The sequence below is a fragment of the Nicotiana sylvestris genome, chromosome 4 (genome assembly GCF_000393655.2).
Source record: "Nicotiana sylvestris chromosome 4, ASM39365v2, whole genome shotgun sequence".
NCBI classification, from domain to species: domain Eukaryota; kingdom Viridiplantae; phylum Streptophyta; class Magnoliopsida; order Solanales; family Solanaceae; genus Nicotiana; species Nicotiana sylvestris.
The window spans coordinates 132104173-132130166 of record NC_091060.1 but is presented as its reverse complement, the minus strand read 5'-3'; positions in this window follow the sequence as shown (position 1 = coordinate 132130166).

Here is a 25994-nt window from a genome sequence, read left to right as displayed (position 1 = left end):
GGCTCCCTATAGAATAGCTTCTTGATTTTCTATTTTACTTATGTAATTCATTCATTGTCCTGTAATAATTTGTAAACATATATTTGGGGTGTTTAGTAAAAGGGTGGGTAGATGCATACTTTCTGGGGTAATACGAATAGAAATCCTGCTTTTAGGACATTATTTTTAAAGTCTGATTGCTTGCCTAAATAGAAAACATGCTCATAGGTTTGCTCTTTAATCTGATTTCTTTGCCTAATAGAAATCATGTCCATAGGATTTCACTTTTAAGTTTGTTTGTTCATCAAGTAGAAACCATGTCTATAAGGTTTTATGTTCTGTCATGTTTAGAAACCATGTTTATAGGTTCCAAACAATCATGTCTTAAATCAGTTTAATAATTGACACCATACCTATAGGACTTAATTCTGATTCATTTATAACAAGTATTTCTGTATGTTTTTATGCCTGCAAATCGTTAACCATCAATAATATGCCTAGATATTATGCCTATAAGGATCCCTACTTGCAATTCTGTCTGATTTAGTCTAATAATCAGTTTAATCATGCCTAGTTCATTTCTGAATTAGTCTTATTAAATATTAAGCACTTCCTGAAACGAGTTATTTTAAACTGCCTCAATCTCGTTATATATAATGCCTATAGGTATTAAAGGAGTCTATTTCAAAATCTGTTTGTTTCTGCATTAACATAGACGTTTTTAAAAATTGCATTTCTCTGAATCTGTCTCTATTGCTTAATGTTTCTGATCCTAACATTAAGAGTCTCTAGGCAACTACTAAGGTATAATTTCTGAGTCTAAAAGGTTTTGTCTGTTTTTGCATATTCACTTAGGTATCCTGCTCTAGGACATTGATTAATAAAAGACCTTAACTATGTTTGAGTCGTGCGGCTTATGTGTTTGTTTGAGGAGGAAACTCTGAGCCTCTTAATTGTTCCCATTATGTGTGAAAGTCCTGAATGTTTTGACTGTCGCCTTAGAATTTTTGCATTTCTAAACCTTAGGGGTACGTCTAGAACTACCTATAGGTAGAGGTACTCACTCCCTCTAGGACCATTAAGAAGGGACGGGTAGCAGACACAATAGGATTCATTGACCAAACACTCGCTTTGCATGACTAATAAGGGGATGGGAAGGGTAGACATGGGATATGATGACTACGCGTTAATGTCACGTGTAGACCCTCATTGAGGAGTGTTTACCAGACATTGAGTGGGGTGATCCTATAGGATAACCAACCTAGGACCCCTCTATACCCAAATCCTCTTTTTATTTAAACCTTTTTTACAACTTGTTCAAACCTTTATCTTGCTACTTGAGTTATCCAATGTGTTTTACTTGCAACTTATATGATTCAAATGTTTATATGGACTAATTTGTGAATATAAGTTTGGTCGGGACCCACAATTTTGGACCAAGAGGGGTGCCTAACACCTTCCCCTCGAGGTTACTTCGAGCCCTTACCCTAATCTCTGGTAATGCAAACCAACCCAAGAGTTAATCGCTCTAGGTGCCCTAACGCACCATAATCCGTTAGGTGGCGACTCTTCAAATACCCAATTCCCAAAAAGGAATGAGTCATTACACTCCGTGAATGTCGAAACCCGGACCTCTTCCCGTGTCAAAAGGGGAGGGAAAAAGGGGGCGCGACAATAGATAGTGATATCAATTCTTGGTACACGCTTCTTCCCATTGAGAAGTGACTGTTGGACTGTCTGCACAGCCACTTCTGTGCAGTTGCGTTCTAGCTGGATAATCTACCTATACTTCTGTCAGAGAACACTAATGAACCAGGTACTAGTTGTGTTCCTCCTCTGTAACAGTTGCGAGATGGTCACCTTCTGCTGTTATGTTCCAGCTGTACATTGACTTATACTTCTGTCAGAGAACCCTAATGGACCAGGTCCCTATTGTGTTCCTCTTTATAATGATTGCGGATAGTCATTGACTTGTACTTATGTCGAAGAACCCTAAGGGACCAAGTCACCAGGTCTCTATTGTGTTTCTCCCTGTGGTCATTTATTCATTTGCTGATTTTCAGACTTGGACCAGTTCAGTTGAAATGTATACCATGTGTGCCGGGTTCTCTATTTGGTTCTTCACAACAAGTTTGTTAGATCATCAAAATATAAGAAGCATAAGGCAAGGACATTGAAAACCCATCATCCCTGCAAGGAAGGAGTGTATCATTTGGCAATGGTAAAAAGGGGTACATTATTGGAGTTGGAAAAGTCGGAAAGTCACTTACTCATTCTATTGAAAATGTGTACTATGTTAATGGCCTTAAGTACAGTCTCTTGAGCGTCTCTTAGATCTGTGATAATGGAAACAAGGTGGAATTCTTGTCTAAGATATGTACAGTTACTGATCTAGTAACTGGTGAAGTGGTACTTGTGGCCAAGAGATACAATAACATCTATGTTGCGGATTTTAAGTTCTTACAAAGTGGTGATCTGAGTTGTCTGAAAGTTGTTGATGATGATGTTGAACTATGGCACAAAAGACTGGGGCACGCAAGCGTTTCTCTTCTGAACAAACTAATTCAGAAGGACCTGGTCAATGGTCTACCCATGTTAAAGTTCAAAGTGCAAAAGGTTTGTGATGCTTGTGCTAGAGGAAAACATATGAAGTCCCCTTTTAAGTCTAAAAAGGATGTGAGCACCTCAAAGCCACTTGAGCTTCTGCATATGGACCTATGTGGTCCTATGAGAGTGCAAAGCAGGGGAGGAAAAAGATACATTTTGTGATAGTGGATGACTACTCCAGATTCACATGGACCCTATTTCTTAGAACTAAAGATGAAACCTTTGAGATGTTTGTGGCCTTTGTGAAGAAAATCCAGGTGAATATGGAGTCTAGAGTAGCATGCATTAGATCAGATCATGGAACAGAATTTGACAATGTCAAATTTGATAAGTTCTGCAATGAAAATGGTATCACTCACAACTTTTCAGCTCCCAGAACTCCCCAGCAAAATAGAGTAGTGGAAAGGAAGAATAAAACTCTGGTAGAAATAGGAAGAACAATGCTAATCGACAGTGCAATTACAAAGAACTTCTGGGCTGAAGCAGTCAACACTGCCTGCTACTTGGTGAATATGTGCATGATCAGATCACTCCTGAATAAAACCTCATATGAGTTGTTGAACGGAAAGAAACCCAAACTGACTCACCTAGGGTGTTCTCAATAATGGAAATGATTAGCTTGGTAAATTTGATGCCAAGAGTGATGAAGGAATATTCTAGGCTACTTTTCTCATAGCAAAGCATACAAAATATACAATAAACGGACTCAATGTGTTGAGGAAAGTGTTCATGTTATTTTTTATGAGTCTTATCCATCCTGTGAGAAGAGTGCTGGAGAAGATCAAGATGGAGAACCCTTACTAGTCCCTGTTGAAGTCATTAACATGACAAATAGAAAGACAGATATGATGAGCCAAATAAAAGAACTGAGTGAAGACAATGATGCCTCATCTTCAATGGAACCAGGTAATTCAATTACAACAACTGAAGCTGAAAAAAGAGTGGTTGATGCAGTTCAAGGTACACCACTAGCACCTGAGAGAAGAACATAGGAAAACCAATCAAATGTAACCACATTCTCTATCAACGAACCTCAGACTTCTAACTGGAGAAACAAAAACTCACATCCTCTTGACAACATAATTACCCCTCTAGATTCCGGAGCACAAACCAGGTCAAAAGCTAGAAACTCACTCACCTTCTCAGCCTTTCTCTCCCAAATAAAACCCAAAAATATCAAGGAAGCCTTGACAAATGCAGATTGGATTACCGCAATGCAAGAAGAGTTGCATCAGTTTGAAAGGAACAATGTCTGGCACCTGGTACGCAAACCGCCAGATCGAACCATTATAGGAACTAGGTGGGTATTCAAGAACAAGCTTGATGAACATGGAAATACCACAAGAAACAAGGCTAGGCTAGTAGTTCAAGGCTACAATCAGGAGGAAGGGATTGACTATGATGAAACGTTTGCTCCGGTCGCTCGCATGGAAGCTATTAGAATTCTAATCGCATTTGCATCTCATATGGAATTCACCTTGTTCCAAATGGATGTCAAAAGTGCATTTCTAAATGGACTTCTTAAAGAAGAAGTCTATGTGAAGCAACCTCCAGTGTTTGAATGTCATGAACACCCTGAATATGTGTTTAAACTGGACAAAGCATTGTATGGGTTGAAGCAGGCTCCTCAAGCCTGGCATGAAAGGCTATCAAAGTTCCTCTTGGAAAATGGCTTTAACGAGGGAAAATTGACAACACCCTGTTCCTAAAGAAACGGGGAAGGAACCTGCTCATTGTTCAGGTCTATGTTGATGATATCATTTTTGGGGCAACAGCTAATTCTTTGTGTGAAGAATTTGCAAAACTCATAGGAAGTGAGTTTGAAATGAGTATGATGGGGGAATTGAATTTATTCTTGGGTCTTCCAGTAAAATAGTCCACAAAGGGTACATTCATTTGTCAGCAAAAATACATCAGGGAGCTCTTGAAGAGGTTTGCCATGGAGGCATCAAAGGTGATAGACACTTCCATCGCTATAGCCACTCGACTGGACATGGATGAAACTGGACCTCCTATAAATCAAACCATGTATAGAGGCATCATTGGGTCTCTTATCTATCTCACTGCCAATAGACCTAATATTGTCTTCAGTGTAGGGCTACGCACAAGGTTTCAATCAAATCCCAAGGAATCTCATTTGAAGGCTGCTAAAAGAATTCTAAAATATCTTAAAGGAACACAAGACCTGGTTCTTTATTATCCCTCAGGTGACAGTTTTAATCTCATTGGATATGCTAATGTAGACTATGCAGGTTATCTTGTGGATAGGAAAAGCACTTCCGGAATGGCTCACTTCCTAGTTTCATGTCTCATCTCTTGGGGCACAAGGAAGCAAAACTCAGTGGCTCTTTCCTGAAGTAAAATATGTAGCCACAGCATCCTGTTGTGCTCAACTTCTATGGATTAAGCAGCAACTGGAGGACTTTGGGGTACTCACTGAGAGTGTGCCCCTTCTATGTGATAACACCAGTGCACTCAACATGGCTAAGAATCCAGTTCAACACAAAATGACCAAGCATATTGATGTGAGACATCACTTTCTGAGGGACAATGTGGAGAAAGGGATGATATGTATGAAGTTTTATAGCACAGAAGACCAAATTGCAGACATCTTCACCAAGTCATTAAGTAGGGAACACTTTGAAAGAAATAGAGTGAAGTTGGGGCTTTTAAAGCCCAATTGAGAACCTGATTCCTCATTGTTTGGCTATGAAAATCACCTTCCAAGAAAACTGGCTAAAAGTATTTTCTGGCCATGTCTAACTCACTTCAATACCATTTCAGGTAAACACGCATGATGAGTATAGAAGCTGTAGATGCAGTGCATGGATGATAAAAGAGGATTGATACTTTCAAATAATAGGTCAAGAACCTGGTTCTTGTACCAAAGGTTAGTAGTTCTGTGCATTCTTTGATACACGTCTTAAAAAGGGTACAAAACAGAACTGCCATATCATCCAACTTTTCAGACTCTGCTGCCACGTCTCTTCACTTCAAATCGCTCCATCTCCCTCTGAAATGCTGCACTTCTCCATGCCCAACTGTCATTTCAGAACTGGTCCCTATCTCTTTCTTCATAATTATCCATTCTTAATATTACCACCCTTTGTTCTCCACAAACCATAAGTCCTCCATTAGAACTCCCCAAAGCATCTTCAGTCCATCTTTCCATGGTTGATACAAACTTCGACCTCCTTGTCTTAGTCATACCAGTTACTAAAAACCCTATGGAGTCCTCCATCCCTTCGGAGTCTTTTATAACCACTCCAACTCCCCCTGCTAAAATCACACCTCACCTAAATTCTCCGTCTCTTTCTAGTTTAGAAAACCCTAAAAATAGTGATTCATCCACTCTATCTTCTAAGATACCCACTAATCAAAGACAAAGTGGAGAACAAAGTCAAAGGCATGAGATCGCAGAGGGTTCCTCCATCGTTGCTGCAAATTCTGTGGTGGCAGTAGTGCTGATTGAGAAAGACAATGTTGTAACCATCTTTGTGGTATTTGCTGACAGTATTCTTCAGGAGATAATCACTTAGAATAATGCGGTACAGGGTATGGGGGAAGAAAGAGCTATAGTGACAGTTGACGATACTGCGCCAGCAGAAGCTACTGGGATCTCGCATGAGGAACCTGATCCCTCTCCAGAGGACCCAGGTCAGGGTTTTCATTCCCAGGATAGTTCTACTCTTGTAGTTGATGTTGCGCCTCTGGACATTCTATCTCCTGAGATGAGATCCAATGATGAGGAGGATCTAGATAACATGGCTCTCGATGCATTCATTGTTAAGCGGAAGGTTGTGTCCACTCTTGAGTCTTCCACCAAACGACCTACTACCAGGTTGCAAGCTAAGGTGACCTACGACTCTGCCCTTCAAAAAACTAGAAAAAGCAGTAAGAAGCAAAGGAGGAAGTTGGTGAAAGATAGTGTGCCTGTAAGTGATAAGGTGATCCCTGTGGTAGAGGTACAAGAGGAAACACCAGATGAACCTGGTTCACTGGTTAGACGGTCTCTGAAAAAGAAGCAGCCTGCTTCAGTAGAGAAGGGTTCAACCTCTACCTACAAGTTAAAAGATGTTGTGAGTGAGTTCTCAATGTCTGATGAGGATGTGTTAGTCAAGTCCAAGGAAAAAGAGAAAACAAGTGGTGGGAAGTTCGGCAAACGAAAGTCTGAAATTGTTTAGGAACCTAGTTTTGTGAAGAGGATGAGAAGTGAAGTCAGCCTTGGTTCAGAACACTTGAGGCACCAAAAGGTTTTGCTAGGTCACACGTTTGACCCAGCAATCTCTGAGATGGCTGGTATGCGACAAATTCTTGAAATGGTTGAGTTTCAACGATGGGGGCATCTATTCCAAATAGATGCACCTAAGGCATATGAGGATGAGGTATAAAGCTTCTTTGCTAGCCTCTTTCCTATTGAGACCTACCACATTTGTGCTTTGGTGAATGGAGTAGATATAATGTTCGATGTTAAGTTGCTTGGAGAAATTCTTAAAGTTCCTACAGTTGGTGTGTCCAGTGTAAAGAACGTGTGTTAGTTTAACTTCATAAATGACGTGGTAAAAGTCAATGCAAACCAAAAGAGGCACCAGATCCATAAGAAGGCGTTACTCCATGTCTATCAACTGCTTTTTGAATTGGTCAACAAAGTTCTATTACCTCATGCTGAGAGGAGGTCCATGACTTCTAAGTCTAACCTATTCTTGATGGAGCAACTGGATAACTTTACTCTTGTAAGTCTGCCTGCTATTATGATTGAACACATGCAAAAGGTAGCCACCTTCAAAGATGGTAATCATGGCCTTCCCTACGGATTTTTGCTTACGCGAGTGTTTAAGTTCTTTGAGGTGCCTCTGGGGCAGAGCAAGTTGGGGACTAAGAAGCAGACCTTCTCACAGATAACATTAGAAGAATGCGAGTGCATAGAAAAGAATGGGGGAGTAGGAAGTACATCAACCATCTCACAGCTCATTAATGCGTAGAATAGTGCAACTGAGGAGATTCGTCAGTTGAAGGCTAGGAATGCTATCCTGGAAGGTCAGCAAGCCCAAGGGGTTCTGGCGTCAAATGATGAAGTAGTTCGTTTGACAAAAGAGAATGCTAATATCACGGCGCAAGTAGAGAACCTGAAAGCAGAACTGCTCAATGAGCAAAAGTCGGCCAATGCCCGAATAGACCTTGTTCTCCAAACACTTGATACAACTTCCAAGCCCTCTACTCCTAGTGCCCCCTAAGTACCCCTTCAGTGACTAGTTTTTGGAAATGTCCTTTAAGTTTTTTTTGTTTTGATTGGCAGATGTTTTTTTTCTTTTTTGATGTGGTTGGGATGAAACAGTACTGCTCCCGTCTTAACAGTCCAATGTTGCCTTTGCTTTTTAAGCTAAGGCATATAAAATTTTCTATCTATATCAAATCTATCCTCTTTTGTTATCTCATTGCTTGTATTTTATGACTCTCTTCTCTATCATGTGGTATGCACATATGTGGCATGAATTAACTCGACTAGACTTCTTTATGTTGTGTATCTGATTATGTCTTTTTAATGATGCCAAAAGGGGGAATATATAAAAAAGAAAGAAACATGTTTCAAAAAGGAAGGCATAAAGTCAGGGGGAACACTTATGAGTTCATGTTACTTTATCTGGTTCTTCTTGCTCTAAATACATGTTATCTGTTTAAGTTTGCCATCATCAAAAAGGGGGAAATTGATAGGTTTTCAATGTCTTTGACTTATGTTTTGATGATCTAACAAACTGTGTCAAGAACCAGATAGGGCACCTAACACACTTGGACTATACTGCAAGTTAACGGATTCCAACTAAATGCGGACTGCTATAACCTCAAGAGATAGGAAACCAAACAAGGACCCGATACCCATGTTGTTCCCTCATAGCAGTACAAAGTAAATTGGACACAGCTGGAACCGACATGACCGCCTGCACTGTTTTTGCATGCACTGCACTGTTTCTAGTGCCCACTTATTCCTTGACCAACTAAAGTGCTTACATCATTTCAAGTGATGTCATCACAGTGTACCAATAATGAGTTTATATCAAAACATCACTTGACCATTTCTGTTTCTCATTCAAGCCTTTTGCAAAATAGAGAAATTAATTCTTACGAGCTAGAAGAACAAAGTTAAATGCTACTACGGACCAGTTCCTAAAGTCAGTATTTTGTTGTCCTTAGTTGAGTTGTAACTTTGTGATTGTTCTTATTGTATCTCCTAAATTGCTTAGCTAGAAGCGTTGATTAGGAACCCTCTTGTAAAATCCGTAAACTCTCTGAGTTTAGGTTGTGACTAGGTTTAGTCATAAGTTTAAGTCTTTGTAACTAGAGAGTGACTTTAGTCATAAGTTTAAGTCTTTGTAACTAGAGAGTGACAAAGTGGCTTGTGGTGAGAGTATCACAAGTTAGTTAATGTCTTTGTAACTAGAGAGTGACAAAGTGGCTTGTGGTGAGAGTACCACAAGTTAGTTGAGTTAAATTATTTGTAATAGAGTTATTACAAAGTGCCTTGTAATAGGTGTTTACAAGTTAGTGAAGTTGAAAGCCTACAGGTATAGGTCATGGTTTTTGTCCCCTTGAGTTGGGATTTTTCCACGTAAAAATCCTATGTCTCATTTACTTGCAATTTTTATTAGCATTCTTAGAGTTACCTCATAGAGGACTAGGTACTCTACTGTTTGGTGGACTCATACAAACTAACAGCTTAGTAGTAGGTCGGATCGGCATGGTAAGGGATATGATTAGTTCTTTGGGCTCTTATGAGGTAATGAGTTTCTACAGGTGTTTCGTGGCAATGCTCTTGGATTTGTTTTGGTAGCTTGCGTGGCCTGGTTGAGTTAGAAGGATTCGGTTCTGACGGTTTGGTTTTGTGCAAATGGGATTCAGGGAATTCTTGATGGTTTCTACCATAGTTAGAGATGTATAATTTCTACTGGATTGAGGAGCATGCGAGGTATAGCAATTTCCTTCTAGATTGGATCAAATGGAAAGTTCTTGGCTAGTGGAGTACATAGTTATTTGTGTCTTCGAAATGGATTATGAAGTTCTCATATTTGTCATAGGATGGCATGGTATATGCGGTGTGTTGTGTAGGGTTGAGATTAGCATGTGAAAGGTCACAGTTCGGTTATGAAAGGAAGAACATAAATTCTTAGGCAGCAAGGGTAGTTTCTGATGATTAGGTAAATGATATTGTTAATTGGTATGGCTTGATGAGGGCATGCATCTCAGAACGGGCAATGTGATTGAGTTAATAATACATCATTGGTATTGCGGCACTCTCTTATTGGATCGACTGCTGATATTCAAGTTTGCTTGGTAGCACAAAGGAATTATAGGAGTACTCCCTCGTGGAATGATTGGGTATTAGAGGTGTGTTATATATTCGGACGGTAGGATTGGGATCGGATATGGTGATTCATGTGCTCTATGGATTTAGAGATTTGGAGTTTTCATAAACACGTTATGTTGTGTCTGTGGGTCATGTGTATCGGCCTTGTGTGGTGACTATCGGGGGTTTAGAGGTCGAGTGGATTTGTTGTTGCTTAGCATGGTGGGTTTTGATTTGATATTGGATATGGATTGGTTGTCTCCATGTTGTGCTATTTTGGACTATTATGCCAAGATGGAGATGTTGGCTATGCCGGGGATGCCACGGATTGAGTGGCAAGGTTCAACGGGTTATGTTCCTAATAGACTGATTCCATTTTTGAAGACCCATCTAATGGTTGGAAGGGTTGTCTTTCTTATTTGGTCTTCGTGAGGGATATCAGTGCAAAGACTCCTACCATTGATTCAGTTCCGATGGTGAGGGAGTTTTTGGATGTGTCTCCTATTGCCGGGCATGCCGCCGGGCAAGGTTGTTGATTTGGGTATTGATCTGGTGACTGTGCACCGTGTCATATGGCACCGGCGGATTTAAAAGAGTTGGTAGAGCAACTTCAGAAACTCCTTGATAAAGGGGTTCATTGGTGGGCCAATATGGATATGTGTTCTGCATCGAGTCGGCCTTGTTGACTCCGATCGCTATTGTTGAGGGATGTGTTGATTCGATTGTTATTGAGCTTATTAGTGTCATGGGGTGATCTATGAGTTACCTTTCCGTGTTGCGAGACATTATAATTTGTTGGTTATAGTCACACATGGTGCGGTTCTATTGGGTTCTTATAGTGGAATCCGAGCGGAAAGAGTATTGGGTATTACTCAATAGATGGCGTATCGGTTGTGTCCTTCGGGTTTTTCCGGTGTTTTGTCATTTGCTTCTCCGTGGTTATGATGATTTGCTTTTGGTTCTCGACATCAAATTGCACGTAGTTGTTGATTTTAAGCATAGTGACTCGAGGTGTTTCATGTGGACCAGTGTTCAGATAAGGTCGTGCATTGTAGCGAAGTTATGTGAAGGTATGACCCTTCGGGTTAGATTAATGTGTTCTGGTCCTTCGATGTGTGATAGGTTCTAAGCATTGCGTGGTGGTGGTATTGGTGAGCTTGCGGTACAGATCTCTCATTTGAGTCACTTTTCCATGATTTGAGTACATTTGGATTGTTGCTTATTGGTGCGCGGATTGCACGAGTTGTGGATTTAGATTGTATTGATGTGTCATGTCACCAAAGTAGTCGTGTTGGATGAGATGAGGTCATTGGATCTAGAATGAATACTATCGAATTCAATTTCAGCATGTTGGAAGGATAATATTGGGATTCGGTATAGAAATTTACTATGGTCCTTACCGAAGAAGCGGAAGCTCCATGACTAGTTGATATGAGGAATGGTTATGATTTTTCTACGTGTTTCATTCATCGTTGGCAGTGCGAAAGTGTTGGAATGAGGTTTTATTTGATAAGAGGTTTATCATCGGTATTCGGTTGTTTTGAGCAGTTGTTGTGGTTTGAAATTTTTTCTATGAGTGTTCGAGTGGTATGGTACATCCTGTGATTCCCATCTTGAATTGTGGTTATGGCTTGATACAGCGTGTTCAGATTTATTCGGTATGTAGATGTGAGATTATGATCTTATAGATAACTCCGAAAGTGGAAATTTGGTTCTAAGGTATATGGGCTAGGTTGGATTGCAAAATTTCAGTTACATTGTGTTATCGAAATTATATGAGATAGGGTGACGTGGGATCACCCCCGAGTATGTGCATGGTAAGGTTATACAACGATTTGATGGTTTTCAGAACAGCTCTGGGCACGTTCGAGGACGAACGTATGTTTAAGTGGGGGAGAATATAACGACCCGGTCGGTCGTTCCGAGAGTTTTAGCCTTGTTTCCCCCATTTCTGCTTCATTTTGTGTGGTTCAGCTCTTTTATGTTGTGTTGGGTTGGTTGGCTCGAGTTCGTAATGATTTTAGAAAGAAATGAGATACTTAGTCTCTTAAGTTGATTATAAAGTTGGAAAAAGTCAATCAGAAGTTGACTTGCAAGTAAATGATCTCGAAACTTGGATTTTACGATTCAGATAGCTTCGTGAGGTGATATGGGACTTAGGAGTGTGCTCGGAATGTAATTTGGAGGTCCGTGGTAGGTTTAGGCTTGAATTGGCGAAATTGGAATTTTGGCGCTTTCCGGTTGGTAGTGAAATTTTGATATCGGGGTTGGAATGAAATTCCAGAAATTGGAGTAGGTCCGTTGTGTCATTTGTGACGTGTGTGCAAAATTTCAGGTCATTCGGAGGAGGTTTGATAGAATTTTTGATCGTTTGCGGAATTCAGAAGTTTCGAAATCCTTAGGCTTGAATCCGAGGGTGAATTGGTGTTTTGGCATTGTTTTAAGTGTTCCGAGGATTGGTACAAGTTTGAATAGTGGAATATGACTTGTTCAAACTATTGGTTAAGGCCTCGGGGGCCTCGGGATGATTTCGGATGGTTAACGGGAAGGTTGGAAATTTGTTGGAGCAACTTCAGCTGCTGAGTTTTCTGTCATAACTACACCCGCCGATTTGGGGACCGCAGGTGCAAGCCGCAGAAGCGGTGTATTGACCGCAGAAGCGAAGGTCAACGGTTTGGACGAGCACCGCAGATGCAGAAGGCACGCAGATGTGGAGATTGAGTCGCAGGTGCGGTAAGGGAAATTAAATGAAAATCGCAGAAGCAGTTGGATAGTCGCAGAAGCAGTTGGATAGTCGCAGATGCAGGAAATGGACCGCATGTGCGGTATCGCTGGGCAGAACATATAAAAAGATGCCTTCGCAAAATTTTGCTAAGTTTCACCATTTTAGAAGACGGGGAGAGAGCTAGGGCTGTGATTTTTCAAGGAAATCGAAGGGTTTCAGTTGGGTAAGCTTTTTAAGCCTTATTATTTGTGTTTATGGCCATTTGTCCATTGTTTAATCATGGTATTAGTGGAAAATTAGGGAAGAAAGTTGGGAGATTAGGGTTTGGTATTGGAGACTTTGATTAGGAATGTGAGGGGTTGTTTGTGGTCGGATTTTTGTGTATTTGGTATATATGAACTCGTAAGAGTGTAAGGATTATAGTTTTGTGAATTTTATCGGAATCCGAGACGTGGGCCCGGGGTCGGGTTTGGCCAATTTCGGGATTTTTGAGTTAAATTGATAATTTTCATATGGGTTTTACTCCTTTAGTATATATTGATGGTTGCATACTGATTTTGGTTAGATTTGGGGTATTTGGAGGTCGAATCTAGAGGCAAAGGCGTCGTGGGCTAGAGTTTGGCTTGGCTTGAGGTAAGTAACGCTTCCAAATTTGGTTCTGAGGATTTGAAACCACGAACTATGTGTTCTATGATTACTATTGAGGTGACGCTATGCCAAGTGACGGGCGTGTGGGCGTGCTCCATAAGAAATGCGGCCTGGATCATTCCATGGCACCGCTTAGTGACTCTTTTATGCTGATATCTGTGTTGTAATTATATGGTTAAGTTAATGAGCTGCAAATCATGTTAATTATTATGTTAAGGCTTCACGCCAACATTGTTGAGAACCAAGAGGTTGTTTCTTGCTGTCATGTCATTAGCTTCATTTATATTCTATACTCAGTCCTGTTCATGCATATTATATCATGCCTCAATCTCGATTACTGCTATATGACATATCATATCATTGTTCGGGCTTGTATCATGACATTTTTTGCCCGTGTGTGTGAGACCGGAGAGTATTGACTGAGTGAGGCCGAGAGCCTGATATTGATTAACAATATGGGATCGGGCTGCACGCTATAGCGAGATATTGATCATGCCTTCACTGGCATTGATATAGCGCTTGGGCTCAGAGAAGCCCCTCCGGAGTCTTTACATCCCCAGTGAGCGCAGTTGATGATATTGAGGGATGGATCTTCCCTGGACGTGGGTCTTGTCCGAAGTATTGGTTTGGAGATGGATCTTCTCCATGAGGCTGGATTGGCCTGTTTCTCGGTACTGGAGACGAACAGTCTGTGATGTATATATATATATATATTCCGAGATGGATCTTCCCTGGGCCTTGTAAGCCATATACGGTACCGAGTGGTTGTGAGGTTATCATTATTATTACTAGGAGATGGATCTTCTCTGTAGGCTGGATTGGCCTCCCTCAGTACTGAGTGATTGCTGTCAGAGATGTATATATATGGGGGATGGATCTTCCCTGGGTTGTACGAGCCATATACAGTACTGAGTGGACGAGCATTGAGTTATTGGGTACATGAGGTACTTGGCATAGTGCATTCATATAGTATGTGCATTGGCATGTAGATGTAGCGGAGTTATACTCCTTTATCATGTTCATACTTGCTCTATTTCCCTGTTATGAGTTGGTTCATTAACTGAAAGCATGCCTACTTTTCTGCACGATATTCCTGTTTATCTTATGAAGAGGTTGAGTTCGTCACTACTTCTCAGTCTATAGTTTGGACTTGTTACTTACTGAGTTGGTGTACTCACGTAACCCCTGTACCTTGTGTGCAGATCCAGGTATATGTGGTCCCAATAGCAATCGTTGATCGAGGTCGCAGACTGTGGAGTTGCTGAGGTATCTACATCGCGTTCGCAGGCCTTGGCTATCCTTCTCATTTCCAGTTGTATTTTTCTATTGGTTCTTAGACACTTTGATAGATTATGTATTTATCTTAGACGCTCATGATCTCAGTGACACCGTGATTTTGGGATGATTGTAACGTAATATAAATCTTTCCTTTATGTTTTAAACGATTTGTTTTAAAAATGATAGAAGTTTTCCTCAAATGATTTTTAATATTTACACTGTGGTATTGGATTGCGTTGGTTTGAGGCTGGCCTAGTTCCATGTTAGGCGCCATCACGACGGGTTGAGTTTGGGGTCGTGACATTTTCATGAACAACTAAAATTATCTCAATCTTAATCCTCAAAGCCAACTCTTAGAAAATGTTTTAAATCAATTCCACATTCAAATGTACTGATTCAAAGCTCCACTTAATTAAAATGAACTAATCTAGTGAATGATTCAAATATTCAAACCTAATACCAAATGGCTGCTAAAATCTATTAAATTACTGTGCCTACACATTTAATTTATTGTAGACTAGTTGTCTAATTCATTATTTGACTACCACGAAAATTAAACTAAAGAAACTACTATTAAAGTATTCATTAAATTAAAACCAGAAACTTTTGTTAACAAGGAGTTTCGAAGAGAGTGAAATTGAATTTATTAACATATTATTGTGACTATATCTAAACCTCAAAAATGACTAGAGCCAAGAAAGATTCACAGATAAACATGTGTAAAATTTAATACTAAATATTCCTTACACTTGAAAGGGAACTAACAATTAAAACAGGGATGTCAGCTAATGAATCAAGCTACAATATGCATTAAAGAGAAGATGGCAAAAAAAAAATTTAACAAAAAAAAAAACTTACAAATGAATTGAAGGGAATTTCTAAACTTTAAGAAGACATAGATCTCATATATTATGTTTAAACTGCACAGAGGAGATTGAGTGTTACCTTTTTTGTAAGATTTCATAGTGAGAAAATATTTACAATCTGCTGAGTTGAACCCGCGAGCTTGAAACCACGAAGGATACTTAGATTTTTGACTCCGAATCTAATAAGTCCACAAAATAATTTCTCTCCAAGTAATTTTCACTCTAAATGAGCAATGCTATTGTTTTTTAGTTTTGATCTTTCTCTCCGGCAGCCTCTGCCTTTCTTGTTGCAATCTTTTTCTTTAAATAAAAGAATCTCCTCTCCTCTCACGTTCTTTTCTTCTTTAATAAGGAATAATCTTAGTAGTTTGTTGTTCCCCCATTTGGAGTGGGAGAACGTGATTTATATTGTGTGTGCGCGCATATGGAGATGTGAGGGAGTGGGGGTAAGGCGTGCATGAAACGGGGAAGTGGGGAAGTTGGGAATTGATGCAAATTGCATTTTATCTTTTCGTTGGTTAGTCTTATTTATTTTTTATTTTTTATTTTTTTAACCTTTTTGTAACCCATTTTTTATTAAACAACATTAACCAACTTACATACATACATACATTAACCAATTTACTTTTAGACTTAAAAAAACTATATAAATAAGGCAATCCAATATTTACACTGTAGTTTAAATTATGCAAAGAATATATTATAGTTTACTTATTACAATTCTAACTAAAAGATATATATATGTGTGTGTGTGTGTGTGTGTGTGTGTATGTGTGTGATTTTTTTTGTAAATAGAAAAATAAAATCTCTACTTTAAGAATGTGAGTATTTTTTTATAATTAAATCGAATAAAATCTATTAAGAGTAAGATAAAACTTTAAAACATTAAGATTAGACCTAAAAAGAAATATTTACACTAAAATAATATATAATTTGGGTGTGGTAAAAAATTAGTTGTTCACAGCATGCCCTTCTTTGCTTAGAAACACAAAGAGTTTTCAGGCAAAGAAAATGAACAAGGTGACTGATTTTTGACCTCACTATTATTTAAAAAGGAAAGGAAAATAAAAGAAGAAGGTGTGACCGAGCCTTGGTTTTAGACAGCCTACATATCCTGGATTATAAGGGAATCAGGTTACGTATAGTTCAAGTAGAAAATAACTGATAGAGTATGCTTAGATGGAGAGTTAAGCGAAGTTCCATCGAGGTTCCGATCCGCAGTTCCTACTATTACATAAAAAATAAAAATTACATATTCTTGAAATCTAAGAGTTACAAAATTCCTATCTAACTGTAATCTGGAGTCTTGTCTTGATTCTCTACTTGCTTCCCCCATTGACTTTAGACTAAAACTTGAATGTCCTCGATGCAACAGACTAGGAAATATTCTCACAGACCTATTTCTTGCTCAGGTGATAAGAAGATGGATCTTGAAATCCTACGTCTCCGCATGCATTATGTCAAAGCTGGTTCGGCTGGTATTGAGATCAAACGTTTCACTTTCTCTGGCGAGAGATGGAATCTTATTCTTGCACATCCAATCTGTACTTTGCAGAAAAACCTGCAAGCCATCAGAAATAAATAAAATGAACAAAAATTTTCTGCCCCAGTTTGCACTAGGAAATTTTTGTGAGTTATTGAACACGCATTAAACTATTTTTGTTATTGTAGGATAAAGAATTCAAAAAGACATGGGTTTCTTCCTCTCTTTTTTTGAATAATAGGGATGTTGTACCCTATGTTAACAAGAAAGAAGGCAACCAGGGAATGTAGTGCCCTTTGTTTACAATAAGACATGGCTCGTGGCACTCTAGGATGCTACTAGGAAATGTCGTATCCTATATTGGCAGAAACTAATGCAGCCAGGGGATGTAGTACCCAGTGATGGCAATAAGATGAGGCTTGTGGCACTCTGGGAGGCTACTAAGGAATGTCGCACCCTATGTCGCATAAAATGAGGTTTGTGGAGCTTTGAGATGCTACTAGGGAATTACATATCCTATGTTGGCAATAAGTAATGCAACCAAGGGATGTAGTAATGTTTGCAATAGAATGAGGCTCGCGGCTCTCTGAGTGTGATGACCAAAGGGTCATCTCTTGCTTTCAGTTGATTTCTATGTCTCCGAGGCCTTGAAAACCTCATTAGAGTTGCCTCGAATTGCATGCGCAGTCCGGGCGCATAGCCGGAAAACTTAAATATGAAACTCTGTGAAAAAAATGCTAAGTTTTGATGTTAAAAGGAATAAATTTGACTTCGATCAATATTTTGGGTAAACGGTCCCGGACCCGTGATTTGACGGTCTCGGAGGGTCCATAGGAAAATATGGGACTTGGGCGTATGCCCGAAATCGGAATCCGAGGTCCCTAGCCCGAGAAATGAATTTTTAAGCGAAATTGTTTTCAGAAATCGATTAAGGAAATTTGAAATGAAAACTGATTAGAAAGCAATGGTATCGGGCCCGTATTTTGGTTCCAGCGCCCGGTACATGTCTTATATATGACTTGAGTCATTCCTATGAAATTTGGTTAAAAACGGACGTCGTTTGACGCGATCCGGGCCTTAATTGAGAAGTTTGATGTTTAAAATAGTTTTGAGAAATTTCAGTGTTCTCGAGGTTTAATTCGATGCTCGTGATGTTATTTTGGTAATTTGATTACACGAATATGTCTATAGGATGTTTTTGAGGTTGCGCGTATACTTGGGTTGGAGTTTCGAGGGCTCGGGTGAGTTTGGAGTAGGTTCTGGGTTGCCTTACGCTTAGAAAGTCAGGTGTTGCAGGTTCAGGAAGCCACAGTCTCTGAACCCTCTAGTGCGGTCTGCGAGAAATCGCGTGCGACCGCGGAGGGGCCAGCACGGCCGCGATCGCCTTTGTGCGGTCCGCGGTGGAAGCTGTGCGGCCGCAGTCGCCTTTGTGCGGTCCGCACAAGGTGCTCAACTGCAGGTCTTCAGGGAGAGGCCAGCGCGGCCGCGGTCGCCTTTGTGCGGTCCGCGGTGGAAGCTGTGCGGTCGCTGTCCATTTCATGCGGTCCGCACTGGGGGTCTGAGAGGGGTATAAATAAATGGAAATTTCAGCTATTTTTCACATTTCAAAACCCCAAAAACATAAGAGGCGATTTTTCAAACAACTTTTCTTCTCCAAAACATTGGTAAGTGATCTAACTCATTTTCTTCACTCCTTGACATCTTTTAACATGACTTCAACTTCAAATCAAAGATTTTTATGGGGGAAATTGGGTGTTTTGGGTAGAACCTAGGTTTTCCTAAAATTGGGGATTTGGACCTCAATTTGAGGTCCGATTTTAAAATAAATTATAAATTTGGATTTGTGGGGGAACGGGTAATCGGGTTTCGGTCCGGACCTCGAGTTTCGACCATGTGGGCTCGAGGGGTGATTTCTGACTTTTGGGTAAAATTTTAGAAAACTCATTTTCATGCATTGGGGTTGATTCATTTAGCACTTATTGATGTAGTTAAGTAACTTGTGACTAGATTCGAGCGGATTGGTGGTGGAATCAAGGGGTAAAGTTATAGTTGAGACTTGAGTAGTGATCAAGGTATCGAGGTAAGTGTTTGGTCTAACCCTAACTTGAGAGATTAGGAGTTGAGTCATACTTGCTTGTTGCTTCTTGTTGAGTACGATGTATAGGCATGGTGACCAGTATCTATATGTTGGTGTCAAGCATGACCGTGAGTCTTAAATTGAAAGTTGTTGTGTTCTTAAATGACACTTGGGTGCTTTACTTAATGATCTTCGATGATTGAGCATTTTCAATAATTGAACTGAGTACAAGTTGAGTTGAGATTGGTTATAGCTGATTCTCCCTTACCGGGATGACTAATTCAATATTGTTGTTCCCTTGTCGGGAAAATTATAATATTGTTGTGTTCTCTTGACGGAAAGTTATTATATTATTTATGTTCCCTTGCCGGAATTTCTTGTGATTGTGTGATGAAATGTAAAAGGGAGCGGGTGGTTCTCCTACCACAAGATATAATGAAATGGGAGCGGGTGGTACGCCTACCACGAGATATAATAAAATGGGAGTGGGTGGTACGCCTACCATAAGATATAATGAAATGGGAGCGGGTGGTACGCCTACCACAAGATATAATAAAATGGGAGCGGGTGGTACGCCTACCACGAGATATAATAAAATGGGAGCAGGTGGTACGCCTACCACGAGATATAATGAAATCGAAGCGGGTGGTATGCCTACCACAAGATATAATGAAATAGGAGCGGGTGGTACGCCTACCACGAGATATGATGAAATGGGAGCGGGTGGTACGCCTACCACAAGATATACTAAAATGGGAGCGGGTGGTACGCCTACCACGAGATATGATGAAATGGGAGTGGGTGGTACGCCTACCATAAGATATAATAAAATTGGAGCGGGTGGTACGCCTACCACGAGATATAATAAAATGAGAGCGGGTGGTATGCCTACCACAAGATATAATGAAATGGGAGCGGGTGGCAGGCCTACCACAAGATATAATGAAATGGGAGCGGGTGGTACGCCTACCACAAGATATAATGAAATGGGAGCGTGTGGTACGCCTACCACGAGATATAATGAAATGGGAGCGGGTGCTACGCCTACCACAAGATATAATGAAATGGGAGCGGGTGGTACGCCTACCACGAGATATAATGAAATGGGAGCGGGTGGTACGCCTACCACAAGATATACTGAAATGGGAGCGGGTGGTACGCCTACCACAAGATATGAGAAATGGGATCGGATTGCACGCCTGCAACAAGATGAAACTGAAAGTGAAAGTTGCCTTATTTCCATTTATCCGTGTTAGAAGTTAAATTGTAGTTTCCTTACTATTCTTTGATATTCTATTTTATTTGCTACCTCCGGAGCATGTACCTTTCCCAGCTTTGATTGCTTATTACCTGTTTACTTTTCTGCCATATAGTATATAACTGCACAGGTTTATCTAGAGTCTGGTCCTAGCCTCGTCACTACCTCGTCGGGGTTAGGCCAGACACTTACCAGCACATGGGGTCGGTTGTGCTGATACTACACTTTGTGCTCTTTTGCACAGATCCAGGTCTTGGACAACAGCAGTAGCGCGGGAGCCAGCTTTCAGTCCAGTAAGACACCGAGGTAGCCTTGCAAGCGTCCGCAGGCCCGGCGTCTCCTCTATCTTTATTTCAGTCTATTATCTCATGTATTTGAGACAAACAGTTTATATTTTTCTTTCAAACGGTTATATTTAGTACTCTTAGAAGTTCGTGAGTAATGTGACACCAGTTCTTGGGTAGAGGCATATGTTAATTTCTGTATTATTGTTCAGTTTCTTTAATTTAAGTCTTCCGTATATTCATTAAATTCCGCTGTTTTCGTGCTATCACTGATAATCGTTAAAGGAAGTGATTTGTTAATGAAGTAAGCTATTAAGGATTGGCTTGCCTAGCTCACATTAGTAGGCGCCATCACGACTCCCGAGGGTGAAAATTCCCGGTCGTGACACTGAGATGCTACTAGGAAATGTCGTACCCTGTGTTTGCAATAAAATGAGGCTCGTGACGCTCTGAAATGTTACTAGGGAATGTTGTACCCTATGTTGCATAAAATGAGGCTTATGGCGCTCTGAGATGCTACTAGGGAATATCGTACCCTATGTTGGCAATAAGTAATGCAACCAAGGGATGTAGTACCCTATGTTTGCAATAAAATATGGCTCGCGGCTCTCTGAGATGCTACTAAAGAATGTCGTACCTTATGTTTGTAATAAAATGAGGCTCGTGGCGCTCTGAAATGCTACTAGGGAATGTCGTACCCTATATTGGCAATAAAATGAGGCTTGTGGCACTCTGAGATGCTACTAGAGTGTTACACCCCATAAGTTTTTCTATGATCTTATTTCTATTTAAATGCACCTTGTTATTGTTAATGAGATTTTAATGGGTATCTCATACTTCCTCTCTTCTTTTGGACATTTTCGCTTGATTTTCACACTCATGGTGTTAATTGTATCAGATTTGCACACTTACGCACCGAAAGCGTTTGATAATATGCCAAAGTCAACTGATTTTCTTTGTTTTTGTAATAAAATTTCTTACAAAAATATGAGAAGTTGAAATTAAAACCTCTGCAAGATAATCTTCAAAGCGCGTTACTTTTGGTAGTTATAACTATAAGTTTATTAGTGCACACTGATATGTAGTAAGATTTCTCCATGAAATTAGTTTTTTCCTCTGTATAAGCTTTTATGTATTCTGGCTTACGTACCTTTGTGCAACATCAGTTCATATCAATGACTTGCACTATGCAAATTCAAGGTGTTTGATTATACAGGTAAAACCACTAACAATATTTTATTTTATTTCTTTTTCAACAACTCAAATGGTGCATTGTTAACTTCTTATTAGTTGTATTATATTTTTTTCATTTATGCCATTTGTTTCCATCTGCATTTTCATTAGACTATGTCTGCTATTTTCCTAACTTTATTTGTGTTAACAAGAGAATTAAATAAACCATATTGTTTTTAGGATTTATACCAACTTACATATTTAATTTGGTAAAACTGTAAACTACTTGCAATACTTGCAACATGTATATCTGGAAACAAAGATACTATGAATTTGCTGCGTAGGCCTTAAAAGATTGAGGAACATCGAATTGTTAATAGAAATTTATTCACGAAAGGTTGATATACACAAATGTATCTCGAGAGAAAATAATTATTTGCCCCAACTATGAATTAAAAGAGTTGGATAGAAAAAGCAAACACTCAATCATCATTCAAATATTATTCCCCTGATGTGTAAATCAGTAGAAGACTTTAGGTTTAAAATTTAATAACAATAATATACATTCAAATGGTAGAGAGAGGGCTGAGATTTCAAGTTGAAAAACAGCGAATTTTCTAGGTTATCAAAATATTTGAGTGGTAAGTTTTAAATGTTATTTCGGTGTTTAAATCATATAAACTAAATTAAACTTTTTGCTATAGTACGAAGGGAACTTGAGGCTGTGTTACACCCTGTAAGTTTAACAACCTTGATATCGTCAGATATTATGTTAGTGTAATATTTTCTTTTAAGTGAAGTATTTTTGTAAAAGTTTTATAAGTATAATTTTGGATAGTTACACTTATTACTATTCGGATATGATAAATTATACACATAATATAAGAAAGTTTATGAGATTTTCTTTATTGTAAAGATAGAAAGTATTTTCTCACAAGAAAAGAAAGTTATCCTTTATACCATTTTAAGAATTAAGCGTACGAGAAAAGTTTTACTCTTTATATGAGATTAGGAAAATTATAAGTTGAGAAAGTATATATATTTTTATATGAATGTTTTAATAAAATAATAGTGTATGTATTTATTTTATATGATACCACATGACCATGATAGTAGGGTATATATAAAGTGTATTAAAAGTGAATAGTATATCAAGTAATTTGAAATAATTCTTAATTATGCGGGTAATTGGTTAATTAACGGATAATGAGACATTACCTAATTAACTAAGTAGTTTGGATAAAAATTAATAAAGTGGGGATGCCATCCAAAGAACACGTAGCAAGTAGGAATCACATGAAAAGACATTTATGCTTTACATGTTTACAACTACTGCCTTCTAAATATGGTTTTACATTCATCCATATCTTATAGAACTTATTTGACTTTTATAAGGATTGGTTTTAACTATTCTTAGCACCATTACTAGGTATAGAAGATGTGATTTTGAGACGAATACCTAGTTTTGGAAAAGCTGTTGTCTTATGGTTGGATCAAGATACTTTCTAATCTACAATAGGGCAATACTTCTACATTGTAAACCCTTTTTCAGTAAAGTTACTTTTTTTCCAATAAACCTTATCAGAAAAAATTTCTTCTCTATGAATAAACTTGCACTACTTCAAACCTCTTGTCAGCCATTTACCTTTTAAAAGAACTGATTTGTTAACAAGACTGAGTAGATGGATTGAAGAAACGATAGTAGCTATCGGTTTTTCCAAAACAAAAGAAAGTCAAGGTACGAAATTTTCAAGGTATGTTAAGGTCATCCCTTATTTTTTTTTGGCATGATCTATACGGCACAAATGAAACGAGCAAATGCGCATCTTCCATAAGTTACTATGTTCATAGAAATACTAGAGATGCTTATGTTCTTGATTCCCCATGTGTCATATTTGTCGATTATCTGTTCATGGGTCTCAGAAAAATACGTAAGTTGAAAAAAGTTTATTTTATAATATTAATCAGAGGCTTAATGGTCTGATGACGTTCCGAAAGGTTTTATTAACGTGCTTCTCATGCATTGCATTTACATGTACATTGACCCATGACCATATGGCGTTATATATGCGTATATATGTATATATGTATATTATATTTATATGGGATACGGGAAAAAGGTTACGGCGTTATATACGCACCACCGCCTAATCAGCTAGTATACGTTGATGATTTGCCCACAGTGACCGAGATGATAAGATGGGATGCCCTCAGAGGCTTGATGATGTTATGTACGTATGCATCATATGACATTTATACGCATGTGCATGACATTATAAATATTTCATGATTTACAGAGCTATTCAGACTTACAGGTTGAGTACTTTACTCCATGTTTCTTCCATGCTCTTTATATATTTATTTACACGCCTTACCTCCTCAGTACATTTTTCGCACTGATGTCCTTTTGTTGGGGATGATGCATTCATGCCTGCAGGTATAGACATTTAGTTTGACGAGCCCTCATAGTAGGCGAGGTCAGCATTCAGCGAAGGATCGGTAAGACTCCATCTCATTCGGAGTGCAGCCGAGTTTTATGAGTCATCGTGTTAGAATTTTGCTACACATTTATGGGTAGGCTGGTACCCTGTCCCATTTGATGTCAAATAATCTTAGAGGCTTTGTAGACAAAGGTTCATTTTGTGTGGTACGTTAGAGGCCTTGACGGCCCATATGTATTCATGTTTTAAGAATGATGGTTCATTAACATAACATTTGCCCACTTACAATGGTACATTACGAGTTGTGGTCATGTTGGCCCATGAGAGTTACAAAAGGAATGAATGAGTTACAGAGTAGTTCGCTCGGGCCACTACGGCACCGGGTGCCAGCCACGCCTCCCCAGGTTTGGGGTGTGACATAGGGAATGTCTTACCCTATATTAGCAATAAGAAATGCAACCATAGGATATAGTACCCTGCGTTGGCAATAAGATTTGGCTAGTGGAACTCTTAGATGCTACTAGGGAATCTCGTACCCTATGTTAGCAATAAGAAATGTAACCAGGGGATGTAGTACCCTGTGTTGGTAATAAGGTGTGGATTTTGGCTCTCTAAGATGCTACCAGGGAATGTCGTACCCTATGTTGGCAATAAAATGAGGCTCGTGGCTCTCTGAGATGCTACTAGAGAATGTCGTACCCTATGTAGGCAATAAAATGAGGATTGTGGCTCTCTGAGATGCTACCAGAGAATGTCGTATCCTATGTTGGTAATAAAATGAGGCTTGTGGCTCTCTGAGATGCTACTAGGGAATGTCATACCCTATTTTGGCAATATAATTCAACCAGGAGATGTAGTACCCTGTATTAAAGACATGTATTGGTTCCCTATAATGAAACTAAAAATGATTACATGTATATTCGAAGAAAATCAAGGATTTGAGAACTTCACTTGGTGGTGTTCGTCTTTTCACGAACTGTTTCCTAAATTGTTCCGTTCTTGTTCTAAACAAAGAAAGATTCGTTAGTTTTAAAATGGTGGTCGGTTTGTGGCCATGATTATTTCAGTCTCTTGATCTCTTCTTTTCTTTAACGATTTCAACTGCAACTGGTTATTTCTTGAATACCAGCTGCATTTCTGATCCCGGAGAACCTTTGGCTTTTCCAAACTTTGCCATGACAGTTGGTCGCATGGGACTTAACCTTTTTCAACTTTGTTTTACCTTTGTGGGCATTTCACTTTTGGCTCCTTTCAAAGTTTTCAATTTCAACGCATCTACCAATCATGGCCAGTCAGGGTCGACTTGATGCCCTTGCCGAGGCTGGGCGCCTTTTGAATATATCAGCTCACTTCAAACGAGAACCATGTAAGTCGGTCTTGTCATCTTTTCTTTGCCTTATTTTTGGAACAAAGTTAGACCGAAATGGATTCAAAGGAAAAAACAAACAATGGAATAGATAATGAGTTTAAAATAAGAGGTGTCCCTTCGGGGGAACAGAAAGACGGACTTATCTGGGAGTACATGCGGACTTTAATGAATATGACATGCCCTTTGGACTGGATGCCTGATCTGTGTAAACCATCCGACTCTTAGAAACTCATCACAACTTTTGACTTGAAACCAAAAAACCTTGCTCAAGGCTATGTTGATGTCATGGCTACGAGGATCCTCTTTTCGATCAACAGTGCCCTTTACGGGTTTTCACTAGTTCGCCTCTCTCCTTTCTCTTCTCACGATCGCCTTATAGTGCCCTTTGCGGGCTTTCACTAACAAGAATCTCTTATTTTTATTTTCAATATTCATCATCGCTCTACAGTGCCCATAAGGGTTTTCAC